Source organism: Cyrtonyx montezumae, unplaced genomic scaffold (assembly GCF_038088225.1).
Source record: "Cyrtonyx montezumae isolate F1298 unplaced genomic scaffold, pur_monq_1.0 scaffold_8, whole genome shotgun sequence".
In the NCBI taxonomy this organism is placed as follows: domain Eukaryota; kingdom Metazoa; phylum Chordata; class Aves; order Galliformes; family Odontophoridae; genus Cyrtonyx; species Cyrtonyx montezumae.
Window position 1 is genome coordinate 40,963,899 of NW_027072089.1, and position 12,703 is coordinate 40,976,601.

Here is a 12,703-nt window from a genome sequence, read left to right on the forward strand (position 1 = left end):
ATGTGCTCACTTCAGGCCTCATTTGGGTTAGCACGGGAACAAATATGTGAGGAATGAAGAAACCTCTACTCAGCAATGGATCTCTTTTTGCTGCACTTTGTAATTGCCTCCTTGAACCCCTGGGGGAAACAAAAACAACAATAAAAGTGAATATTTGCTGTGCTGGTGGACTTGTGAGGAAAGTAGAGCTCCAGTCTCCAAAAGAGCAGTACAACTGGCATGCTTTTGCTCCTTGAGCCCACTGATGTGCTAGTCATCTCCTAGGACTGGACACAAGATGGAAAAACAGAAATCAGCAACCCCAGGGCTTCCCAGCATCCCCAGCATCTCCTGGGATGAAGCCTTATGCTCCTGCCAGTTCTGTACTTTCATTTTGATTACTGAATATAAGTTATTTCTTGCAAATGTAAAATATGCATATTCTTTTACAGACTCATCTTTGCTCTGTAAATATTTTCATTACAAGAAAAAATAATTTGATGTACAGAAGATAATGTGTCAAACAACAGTAATGGTTACAGAAAAAGTGAAAAAATAAATAAAAATAAAAACCCACCAGCTAATAAACTGTATCTCTCTGTAACATACCTCCCACTGAAAAATAGTGCACATAATAAGAACACAATAAGAACAATTGTTCAACAGAAAAACTTGCCATACACAATTTCAAATCAGATTACAAAAAAAAAAAAAAAGGTCACATTTAGAAAACATAATTTGCACATTAAAAATTAAAAAGTATATTTTAAGAAAAAATGACAAAAAAATTGCAATAATAGAATCTAAGAATCTTTTGAATAGGAAAGGAACTTTAAAGGCCATCTGGTCCAACTCCCCTGCAATGAACAGGGACACCTACAGCTACGTCATGTTGCTCCGAACATCGTCCAGCCTGACCTTGAATGTCTCCAACGACACTGTTCCGGTACCTTGAAAATCTTATTATAAAAAACTTCTTTCTTACATTCGACCTAAGTCTCCCCTCTTTCAGTTTGAACCCATTTCCCCTTTTCCTATTACAACAGACCCTGCTAAAGAGTCTGCCCCCTTCCTTCTTATAAAGCTCTTTAGATACTGAACGCCAGTTACAGGTCCTCCTGAAGCTTTCTCTTATCCAGGCCCCAGATCTCACAGCCTGTCCTGTAGGGGAGGTGTGTCACATCCCTTGGATTATTTTTGTGGCCCTCTTCTGGACGTGCTCTAACAAGTCCACATCTCTCCTGTACTGAGGACTCCACCTCTGAATGCGCTCCAGGTGAGGCCTCATCAGTGCAGAGAGGCAGGGTCAGCCTCTGTCCTCTCCAGTTCAGCACCCACTCTGTCTTTCCAAACTAAATATATCTGCTTTGCATTCAAAAAGTCTACTTTTCTTCACACCTAGAAATAGAATTTATTTTCATACTTCATTATAGGGCTATTTTTTTTAACATTTCCCATGGCACAAAATATGCAAGAACAAAAAAGAGCTTCAGCTAGAAAATTAGAACAGGAAATAACAAAGGAAAACATGATAAAGTAATAATAAATACTTTAATCATGGAAAAGGTAGATATATTTATTTACTCTGATAAAATGTTGATAATATTCACAGTTTGATATTATGAGAACTATTACTGTGTTAAGAGAGCTCTTTTGTAAAGTGTTCAGGTCTCATGGACAGAAAGGAACAGAACCCAAAAGGCGTCCATTGAGAGGGAGATGCTCAAAAAGGTTAATGGTGTAAAATATGTATGAAAACAGTAATAACAATGATGCGATTCTGCTCTGAACCTGTGCCTTTCCACATCCATTTTCTTAATGTTTATGTGGTTTAAATGGTGCAACTGTTTGTGTCTCATCTAGATGGCAAAGCGTGACTAAAATTTTCACTTGATCAAATTTCTAACAATCTTTGTGATTGTTAACTTTATATTAGTGCTCTTAATTGAACAAAATTGATCAACTTACACGTCATTTTGCAAAACAAATGAAAATTAAATTAATATGTTCTGAAGAATCAGTATTACCTTAAAATGCGATACGACTACAAAAGAAGAGGCTTTATGAAGTTTTTTTGCATATTTTTGTCACACATGAATGAGGAGGGATGTTGATGAGATAACTGAATTGCAGATAAGAGTTTCTTACTGGCATAAATCTGTTGCCAGCTCATGCTTTGGTGTAGGTACTGGCATAAAGCCTTTCTCAAGGAGAGCTGCTCACCAGCTCCTTCCATTCAGGCTGAGTAACAAAGTTAGCAGGTGGAAATGCTAAAGGACTCAGAAAAATATGGTGGCAGGCTGAGTATTGTGGCCTAGCTACTGAACAACCTGTATTTATTTTTCAGAGAACATTTAAGCAAACTATATCTCTTGTACAGTAGAATTTTTCCTTTGGGGCAAAAATATTTCCTTTTGCTCATCTCCAGATAATGCCAGCTGAAACTGGCGAGTCTCAACCTATGTTATTGATTTTTTTTTTTTTTCACATTCCCAAAATTAATTTTTCAGTGTTTTAAGACTCAATCTCACAACAGTAACTGAAGAGGAGAAATTATGGAGAATATACATGGAAAGAATTAAAAGCACCCTTAAAATCCCATAGTACAGCCTTGGATGCTAAACCCTGAATCTACTCATAAATTCATGATGACTTTATTGAACTGTTACAGAGAAGATTAATGTGGGTATTTAACTAAACTTTTAAATTAAAATATTTTGCTTTGGTTAGCTGTACTATCAACTTATTTCTTTTTGTTCTTCAGTTGCATAATATTGATCATATCTTGAAATTATTTTTTTCTTTATTAGTATTTATTTTTCAATGTAACCTTCTTATTTATTTATTTATTCATTTATTTATTTATTCATTTATTTATTTATTGTACTTTACTTTGATTTGGTGTGGGTTTTTTTCAGAGAACTTTCATGCAGATATTCTTTTTTTTTTTTTCAGAAATTTGAGTTAAATGTTTTCATACTTTTTTTCTATCTGAACTAAGTATACATATTAATACAATTTTGCATTACCCCCCTATGTAAAGAACATATATATATTCTCCTGTCTGATAGACTACGCATAATTTTCAGATTTCTTATATGGCTTAAAACCTGCAATTTTTAAAGGTATGAAACCTCAAAGCAGATGATGGCAGGAAGGAAGAGCTAATGCTACAAAACCAGGGGCAGAGGGACAGCCCCTTCAGGCTACAGCAAGAGCTTGCATCTACATGAGATAGCCACAAAAACACACCCTAAAATTGAAGTTTGAAATAGTTCTCAGACATAGCCTTGAGTGAAAGTCTCCCATATGGGATGTATATAAAAAAACCTTACCACAAACAACAACCCCCACCCTGCCCTCAACAACAACCTAAATAATTAAGCTTTTCTACTATAACATTATTTTCCTGATTAAAGGATGTGTGTTTCTCAAGAAATTACTGGAGGATCTGTGTCATTCCTACATCAATACAGATCTCTATTCTAAAAGAACAAGCTAGAGTAGGACTTTCCTAAATTGTCTGTTTTTTTTTTCTGTGAATAAGGAACATACATTTAAATTATTTTATCAATGCTATATTCAGACCTACATGGAAGGTAAAAGAACAGAGTTTCTGTAGTAGTGTACATACACCCAAGAGAAGGCAAATGAGAAGTATCATTAACTTTTTCAAAGCAGTGGATGAGGAAGTCAACACGATTAGGCCTATTTTAATATGAGGAAACTGAGGCATGGGAAGGTGAAGTGATTTTTCTGTAACAAGCAAAGCAGGGACAGGAAGAATCTCAACTGTTGCATTTTAGGATATGTGACAAGTGGCATATGGCAGTGCACTCACCTCTAATACATCTTATTTTAAATTTCTGGAGCTCTAGCTCCTGGGAACTGCTTGAAACATAAGGCACACAGTCTGCAATGCCTATGATATACAGGTCTATCTTTTGTTACAAACTTTATGATTTGATGTATTTTGAGAATTTCATTTCAATATGAATAGAATCAATTTTGCTGCTCATAAAATATTTCTTGATTAGAGATTTCTACTTTAACAATTATTTCAAACTGCTAAACATCCATCTCAATACCCAAAGAAGTTATCTCTAACAAAAATTGTTGCTAGGACGGGGAAGTATCTCTTGTTATCAGACTGATTAACATTGATTTGCATTATATTATCAATTCATGTGTCTGGGTAAGAAATTGGATATTAAAATCTGATTATGCTGGGTTGTGTCTAAGGCAATTTTTCAGCTTTCTCTGGATAGACAATTTCTGTATGCTACTCATTCCAGCTCACTGTTACCACCAATAACTGTTGATAATAATAATTGTGATAACACTGTCATTTCTGAGATGCTGAAAATACGTGGGGAACACAATCAGAAAATGGATTTACACCAAAACTAGAAAAAATAAATGTGATGGAAGGAGTAGGAGATGAGGAATTACAAAGAAGTAATGAGACTGATTAGAGCAATGCCATCATGACATTGCCAATTCTGACATGATGTTTGCCTTCTCTGTCAAACCTTTGGAGTGACCAGTAACAGAAAAATATTTGAATTAATGAGTGATCTTGAAAACAGTGGCCTGCTACTTTATCAAACAGATAGAATTTTCTGGCTGCCTTACTTTTATTCTCCCAGTTCTGGAGTACAATTTTCCTTTGATTCATTTATTAATTTATTTATATTCTGTTATACATATGTATATTATTACTTGTGAATTTTGTCTTCTGATGAAGTCAAATTCATATGTATGTATTGACTCTAGGGCATGCAGTACCACCTAGGCTTAGCTGCAGGAAGATGTTGCCTGCATATAGTTACCATGACTCATTCAGAATAGTAGCCAACAATGAAGTAACTGTTAATGCTTTTGTTGGTTCTCTGCTATGATGAGCATAGGAGCAACTCCTGGGTCCAGCTGCACAGCCCAAGCACTCTCCAAGACCAATGTGCCAAACTTGCCAATCCCTTGTGCTACCTGTGTGAAGCTGGCTTTCCTCTAGGTCACAGCATCCACAAAGCACAAAGTTCATAGAATCATTGAACCACTGAATCATTAAGATTGGAAAGACCACTAATATCATTTAGTCCAAACATCATCCTATCCCCACTGTGCCCACTAACCATCTTCATTAATGTCATATCCACACGGTTCTTGAACACCTCCAGGGATATTGACTCCATCACCTTCCTGGACAGCCTGTGCCACTGCCTCACCACTCTGGGAAGAATTTTTTTCCAATATTCAACCTTAACCTCCACTGGCACCACTTGAGGTCATTACCTCTTTTTTCTATCACTGTTAATAGGGAGAAGAGGTCAATTCCCACCTCATTACAACCTCCTTTCAGGGAGTTGTAGAGAGCAATAATGTCTCCCCAGGGCATCATCCAGGTTGTATAATCTTGGTTCCCTCAGCTGCTCCCTGAAAAACTTGTGTTTCAAACCCTTCTCAGGTTTGTTGCACTTCTTCAGACTTCTGGTGTAAGATCAACAATAGCTGTGAGAAGGACAGGGAAGTGCTAGAGGGGAGTGACCAGCTATCTGTCATGAATGAAAGCTTAGCCTAATTTTCACTTGAAAGCCAAACAAAAGGAAAGAGATGCACAGCAACTTGTGCACATTTTTTTTTCTCATAACACAGATAATAATAGCGCTGAAGACTTATGGATCGTTTTAAAGAGTGATTGATACTTTTTATTCCTGATGGGATCAGCAAAGTTTTCATGAATGAATGTCTTCAATAGCTTGCCCCTGTGACAGTGATTTTGGAGATACTGTTTGTGAGTTAAGTATGAGGACAGCAGCCTGAGAGAAGAACTGAGCACAGAAGTGAGGCATTATCTGCTGAGTGTTTTTTTAACAGTGTTAAGTGCTTGAATTAAGAAATACTGGAAAGTAATTAGTCTTTCCCCTTAAAATGAATGAAAGAAATTAAAAGGAAACAAGGAAAAATATTTCATTGAAAGCTATTAGGAAGTTGGTTGTTGCATTACCTATGATGTAAGTATAGGCAGTTAAAAAAGTAATTGAAGAGATTAATATTAGTTGAAGCATCCATCATAAGCCAGAAAGGAATTCACAAGTTTAGAAAGGAGTCTGCAATTTCAATTCAGCATTTGAAACCAGTCAAAACTACGGTTCTAATAATGCTTCATAAACCATAACATAACATAACATAAACCATAACACCTTTTTGCTCTTTGAATTCAGGATGCACAAATTATTTATATAGGTCAATATAATACCATGGTTTCTGAATAATTTGTGTATTTATCCATATGAATTTTGTAAACCATAATTATCTAGGCAAAATTATGTCCCATGTGTCCATAGGCATACATGTTTATGTGCATGGTATGTACAGAGAAACAGACCCTGCTAAAGAGTCTGCCCCCTTCCTTCTTAAAGCTCCTGTTTACATATTGAAAGGCAGTTACAGGTCTCAGTGAAACCTTCTCTTCTCCAGGCCCCAGATCTCTCAGTCTGTCCTGTAGAGGAGATGTGTCACATCATTTTGCATTATTTTTGTGACCCTCTTCTGGACGTGCTCTAACAAGTCCACATCTCTCCTGTACCAAGGACTCCAAATCTGGATGCAGCACTCCAGGTTGAGGCCTCACCAGTGCAGAGTAGAGGGGCAGGATCACCACCCTCACCCTGTTGACCGTGCTGCTTTTGATGCAGCCCAGGACACAGTTTGTCTTTCTGGGCTGCAAGGGCTCACTGCTGGCTCACGTCCAGATTACCATCTACCAGTACTCCCACATCCTACTTGGCAGGGCTGTGCTCAATCCTTTCATCCCCTAGCTTGTACTGATAGTGGGGGTTGCCACAACCCAGATGTATGACATTGCTCTTTGATTTGATCTACCTCATGATTTTCACCTGGGCATACTGCTTGAGCCTGTCTAGGTCTTTCTGAATGTCATCCTGTCCCTTAAGCATGTTGACCACACCACATAGCTTGGTGCCATCCAAAAACTTGTTGAGGGTGCACTCAATCCCACTGCTGTTGTCACTGATTATGTTAAAGAACACTGGTGCCAGTACTGACTCCTGAGGGACACCACTCTTCACTGGTCTCCATCCAAACGTTGACAGATTGACTACCAGTCTTTAAGTACAATCTCATAACCAGTTCCTCACCCACTGAGTGGTTCACTTGTCAAATTCATATATTTCCAATTTGGAGAGAAGGATTTTATGGAGGACCAAGTCAAACGCCTCACTGAAGAAGACAGATTACAACAGAGGATCTTCCCTTGTCCACTGACGCAGATAAACTATCATAAAAAGCAAAAGGGTTGGTCAGGCAGGACAAAGTAATAGGCTTTTAAAATCATATTCTAGCATCTAAATAAGTGGTGGGACTACCAGTCATGTCAAGCCTAACCAGATTAATGCTGCTAAAAAACAGAGCTACTAATTAGAAAAACGTATTGGGTAACAACATCACAGCATCTTCCAAAGAAATAACATGATTTTAAGCATCTAACGTCATTAGTCACTGAAAAGGAAAAGAAAATATAGGCCTGGCAATCTAAAACATGAACCCACGCACTTATATTATTGAAAGATGAATCTTCTTTAGGTGGTGAAAATTTAGGTATCACTTTCCACAGGTTTGAATTAAGCAAGTGGAAGAGTAGAAGTGTGTCTGGGCATACAATATCTCTACACCAAGCTTGTGACCAGCTCCACACAAACCAGGAATGAATCTCTGAATTCATACATAATTAAACTCCCCAATATAATTTAAACAAATTGTACTAAAACATCCCCAATGTCTAAACCCTGAGAAGTGTTATATTTTTCCAGCCTTACTGCTTAACATACCTAAAGGCAAACAACCCCTGAGTATAATGCTCCCATTTAGTTTTTCTTTCATTTCTATTTTCCATTCTTGACAAAGAGAAACTGCTGAGTAGGATGGGCAGATGAGAGAGTTTTGAAGACAGGTACTGATGAGGATGATGGGTGTGAAGAGGACTGTTTGTCAGGAGTGGCACTAAAGCCTATCATCTGCAATGACACTGGTATGCCTTACCTTACAAGAGCATTAACTCTGGGCAGCAGCTTGGAGGAAACCTCTTTAAAGTTTTCAGCTGTAGTTTAAAAGCATTTTAACAAATCTGTCCTTCCCTAATCTCCATTGGCTAGCATCAGACATATCTCAGAATACAATGCTTGTTAAACTTATTACTACATCCCTCTCACTTGTTTCTGCTTTTAATTAGCAATAAAATTTTCACGTAGGCTATCTGGTACAGTGTCCCATCCTTTCTCTATTTCTACCACCATTTGAGAATCTCTCTTCCTCCAAGCCTATCTATGGCACTGGCCATCTTGCACCTGCAAGCCTTTTGAGTATGAGATACAGACAGAGAGGCATGCTCTCTCTCCAGCTTTTGTTGCAGTGCAGCTAGATGGAGATGTAGTAGGAAGTTGCATTGGGTGGATACTCCCAGCAAGGTTAATCTCTTCCCTGTCCTTCTTCCTGGGAAGGAGAAAGGAAGGATAGAGGAGGGAAAGACAAGCAGTGCCTTTGTGTCTAGGTCTCATGACTATGTTCTAATTAACTGCATATGCTTATGGGTGATTACAGAAATCCCAATATAGGTTTTAGACAGCAATAACTGGATATTCATACACACTGATGCGAGGCATGATCAGTGGTCTTCACACATTGCCTTTGATGAAACTGAGGAAGCATTTACACTTCCACAGCACTAACTAACCAGCTGTCATGACACTACTGGACTTTTCATGACACTATGTACTTTTCGATTGGTAGTACAGAGCAGGTGTGTGGGTCACAAGCAAAGCATGCAGGTTTTTGTCTCATCTGACACTGCACAGGCAGTGATTTTTTTGTGTAAATAGTATGGCTAATAGCAAAAGGACATTCTGAATCTAGTTTTGCTCCAGTGTGAACCAGGATCCTGAAGAAAGTAGCTGGTAGCTGTTTGCTTGGATGTTTTTGTTGTCTTACTAATTACAACATTGCTAATGCTTTAGGTCCTGCTTTCTCTCCACATCATTTGGGAGCAGATGGATATTCATGTCTTGTATTCAGAGCAGACCCTCATGGTGTAACTTGCATCTGAGTGGTGAGGCAGTGAGGAAGTGGAAGCCATATGTTTCATCAGTCATCATTAAAATATCACCATTGTAAACAGTAAAGTCAAACACATCTCCTTAATACAGTACTTTACTTAAAAATAGCTCTTAGACTTGAAAGTGACTGACAAAAATTAAGATTATTTTCCTTTACGTCTGAAGAGGGAGAAGTGGCATTTCAATATTCTGCAACCAGTGGAAAATACTGAATTCCTAAGTAGTGAACTCTGTTTTTTTTAGTTTCAGTGACTATCTTTCCATGAAATGATCACAAATTTTCAAATCATCCAATAAAATATTTTAAGATGTTAGAATTATTCTTTACTGGGTAAGAGAATGTGAGTTTTAGTGTTTTCCACAATGTAATACTTGTTTTACATTCTATTTACATTACATATTATACATCACCTTTAATGTTTATAGGGTTGTTATTTAATGGCTTTTTCTTTTTATATGAACACTAGTAATATAAGCATCTGAACTGTTCTCTCAAATGCCTATACAAACATCATAAAATACTGTATCTAGCCAGAGATCTTTGCATTTTCTATGCTTGTGTACTGAATTTGTGAGATGTCTTCATTGAAGTGTTAAGTGGAGATAATGACACAAGCATGTGTCACATCACTAGCTATAGACAGCAGACTAAGATCTACTCTAATATTACAGCTTCAAGAGTGGCCAACAGCAGTTGCTTAGTACAATAGTCAAGTTCAGAAAGGAGCATCCAGGAAAGAGTCACTGGTGGTTAAGAACTTCATGAGCTGGAAATTGCATCCATACAGTCACATCTAATTGTATTTGATGTACCTTTCTTCCATGAATTTATTTTAGAACATTTATACCACCAAAACATCCTCTGGCAATGAGTTCCACAGATTTAGTTATGTGCAGTGTGAAAGTGTTCTTCCTCACGTTGTTTTAAACATGAGGTCTGATTACTTCACTCAATGCACTCTGTTGTAAGAAGCAAGTAGCTGTTCATTAGTCACCTTCTCCATGCCATTCACTGTCAACCTACGATGGGGACCTACACAACAAAATGAAGTGCATACCTTCTAAGAATGACTGCTAAACTTCTCTTTTAATAAAGATTCAGCCTTCCCTGTAAATGACAGTCATTATGTACTATTAAGGATGAATGTGGTGTGTTGGTGGAAATAAAGATTAGCTCGTTTTAACTCTCCAGTCATGCTGTATTCTGTTTCTCCTCTCTGGGAAGTAACTGACCCCAAACTGAACTCACAGGGAAGAATATCTTTGAGTTTGCTGAACTTTGGAGCAAGTCTCATGAGAGAAAATCTGCTGTAGGAGAGTTTGGTGTCTCAAATTCATATTATTTGGGGTTGGACTCAATGATCTCTTGAGGTTCGTTCCAACCCCTATGATTCTATGATTCTATTCTACCTAAGGTTTGAATATAGACCCATGAAGACCTAAATTACTTGAATTGTACTTTTAATTTATTTTCCTGAGCTCTCATAGGGGCATTTGAACACTGTACCAGAAGACCTGGAAATGTCACTGTAATTGGGCTTTGCAAATTCTGTACTGGAGAACAGAGGGTGGAGATTTCTGAAATTTCTAAATTCAAGAAATAATTCCCATGAGGCCTGAAGTGGATCACCACTGGCTCGACAACAGTAAGTTGGCTCGTGTATCTGTTATTGATACTGATGCAGCTTGTTTCCCATACCCTACTAGGTGGATAACCTTTCCTAAAGAAATATAAATATCCATCTGAAGACTACAGTCATATCACCCACCTAGTTTAAGCATCACAAATATCAGTAGTATGTCATGTGCTCAAGACAATGGCTGTTTTGAAAGTCAAAATGACTATGCTTTTAATCTTATGCTTCTCACCCTGGTGCCTTTATTGGGTGGGCACTTAGTCAGTCAGGAGGGGTTCATGTGGGCCTGAGTTACAAACTGTACATTATCTGAAGATGTGACTGGCCCTGCACAGGTCACTTAATTACAGACAGACTTACTGTGTGTTGCTCCATTGGGCCTGTGTCAGCTCCTGTTGCAATCTGGCCCATGGACATCTCAGACAAGTTGCTGAAGAACATCTAGACTGGGTTGGGTACCTATTACAAGTCTAATTAGAAGGAAACAATTTCCAGCGTTACCTAGTGCAAATGAAATTTTGTGTAAGCAAACAGCAGCTTCGGCATTTACTGAAGCTTCTCTGTTTAAATACTCCCTTACATGCTCATTCACCTATTAATTTCCATTGATTGTGTATACAATGCAGAAATATAGGCTTGTTTTATAGTTTTGTGTTATATTTGTGTCTTTCTTGCATTTCAAATAAAACATACATATTTTTTTTCTTCTTGAATCTGAGCAGACTAATTTTATAGTTTGGTCAACATAACATAGAAGAGAGATATTGTCTCATTGACAAAATTTCTGTTCTTATTGCTCTCCTGTCTAAATAATGCATTTTTCACTAAGTCTCTTGAAAATCTTTGCTTTCTGTTGTGCCCCGTCAGTTTTCCCAGATAACACCTGCTACAGCAGCCACAGCTTCCGGTGCTTACTGATGATGGTCTGCCTTTGTTCACTAAGTGAGATATTCCTCTTGTCTTGCTTCCTTTGCTCATACAGATGTGAAGGGATCTGAAAACCTGCTCCCCTACAGTGTGGCAGAAATACGATTCTACCTGCCAGATCTGGGTAATTGAGGAATCAGTTCAGATAGACAGTGGTGTGCCTACGGTAGGGATCTGCTCTTTGGAGATAGGTGAGAAACAAGCTGGACTTGGGTGCTCTCTGGAAAGATCCTTTTTTTCAAGTAAGACTGCTGTTCCAGGCAATTTACTCATTTAGGCCATTTTCACTCTTAGCCTTTTCCTGAGGTTTTGCAACTGACCCTTGATTCAAATCTCAGCTCTATAGATTAACTCTGGTTTCGGTAGGTTTGGATCCATCCCCAGCCACCCCGAATCTAGGAAACTCTTTTCCGACTTAGAGACACATAGTATGAGACTGCTAGAAGCAGGGGGAGAAAAAAGGAGTTGAAAATTGGAGACATTTCCAAATATATCGCTTAATTCCAGTTCTGGGCAGCTTGCATTCTTGCACTTCTGAAGAGACTTTAATTCAGAAAAAACAATGATTAGACCTCAACATGGAACAGTATATATATATATATATATATATATATATATACATTTTCTGCAGTCATTTTTCCCCATTAAAGATTTAAATGTTTTTATTATTTCAGAGGAAAAACGTTAATGTGAAAATTTATATGCAAAATGTGCCATATGCACTTATGAATGTACTTCTGAACTCCAAACTCTTAAAGTGTTAGAAAGATGCATCCCTGTCAACACAAGGCTGTCTTTAATGTTGTATGAAGAGTTATAGCAGTAGAGGAGGTTTTTTTCTGAATGGAGCCAGTAGGACTACAGTAACTGATGCCTTTTGATCAACACCCTGGGTATTTTTGCTAGATAAAGTGGTCCATACTAGGTCCCAACAATATGGTTGGGATCTATAGATCCCAAACTGGATCTTTTTCTTTGGCACCTGCCATGCATCCTCAGTAGCACCAACTGGTGCTGAATCCTATGGTA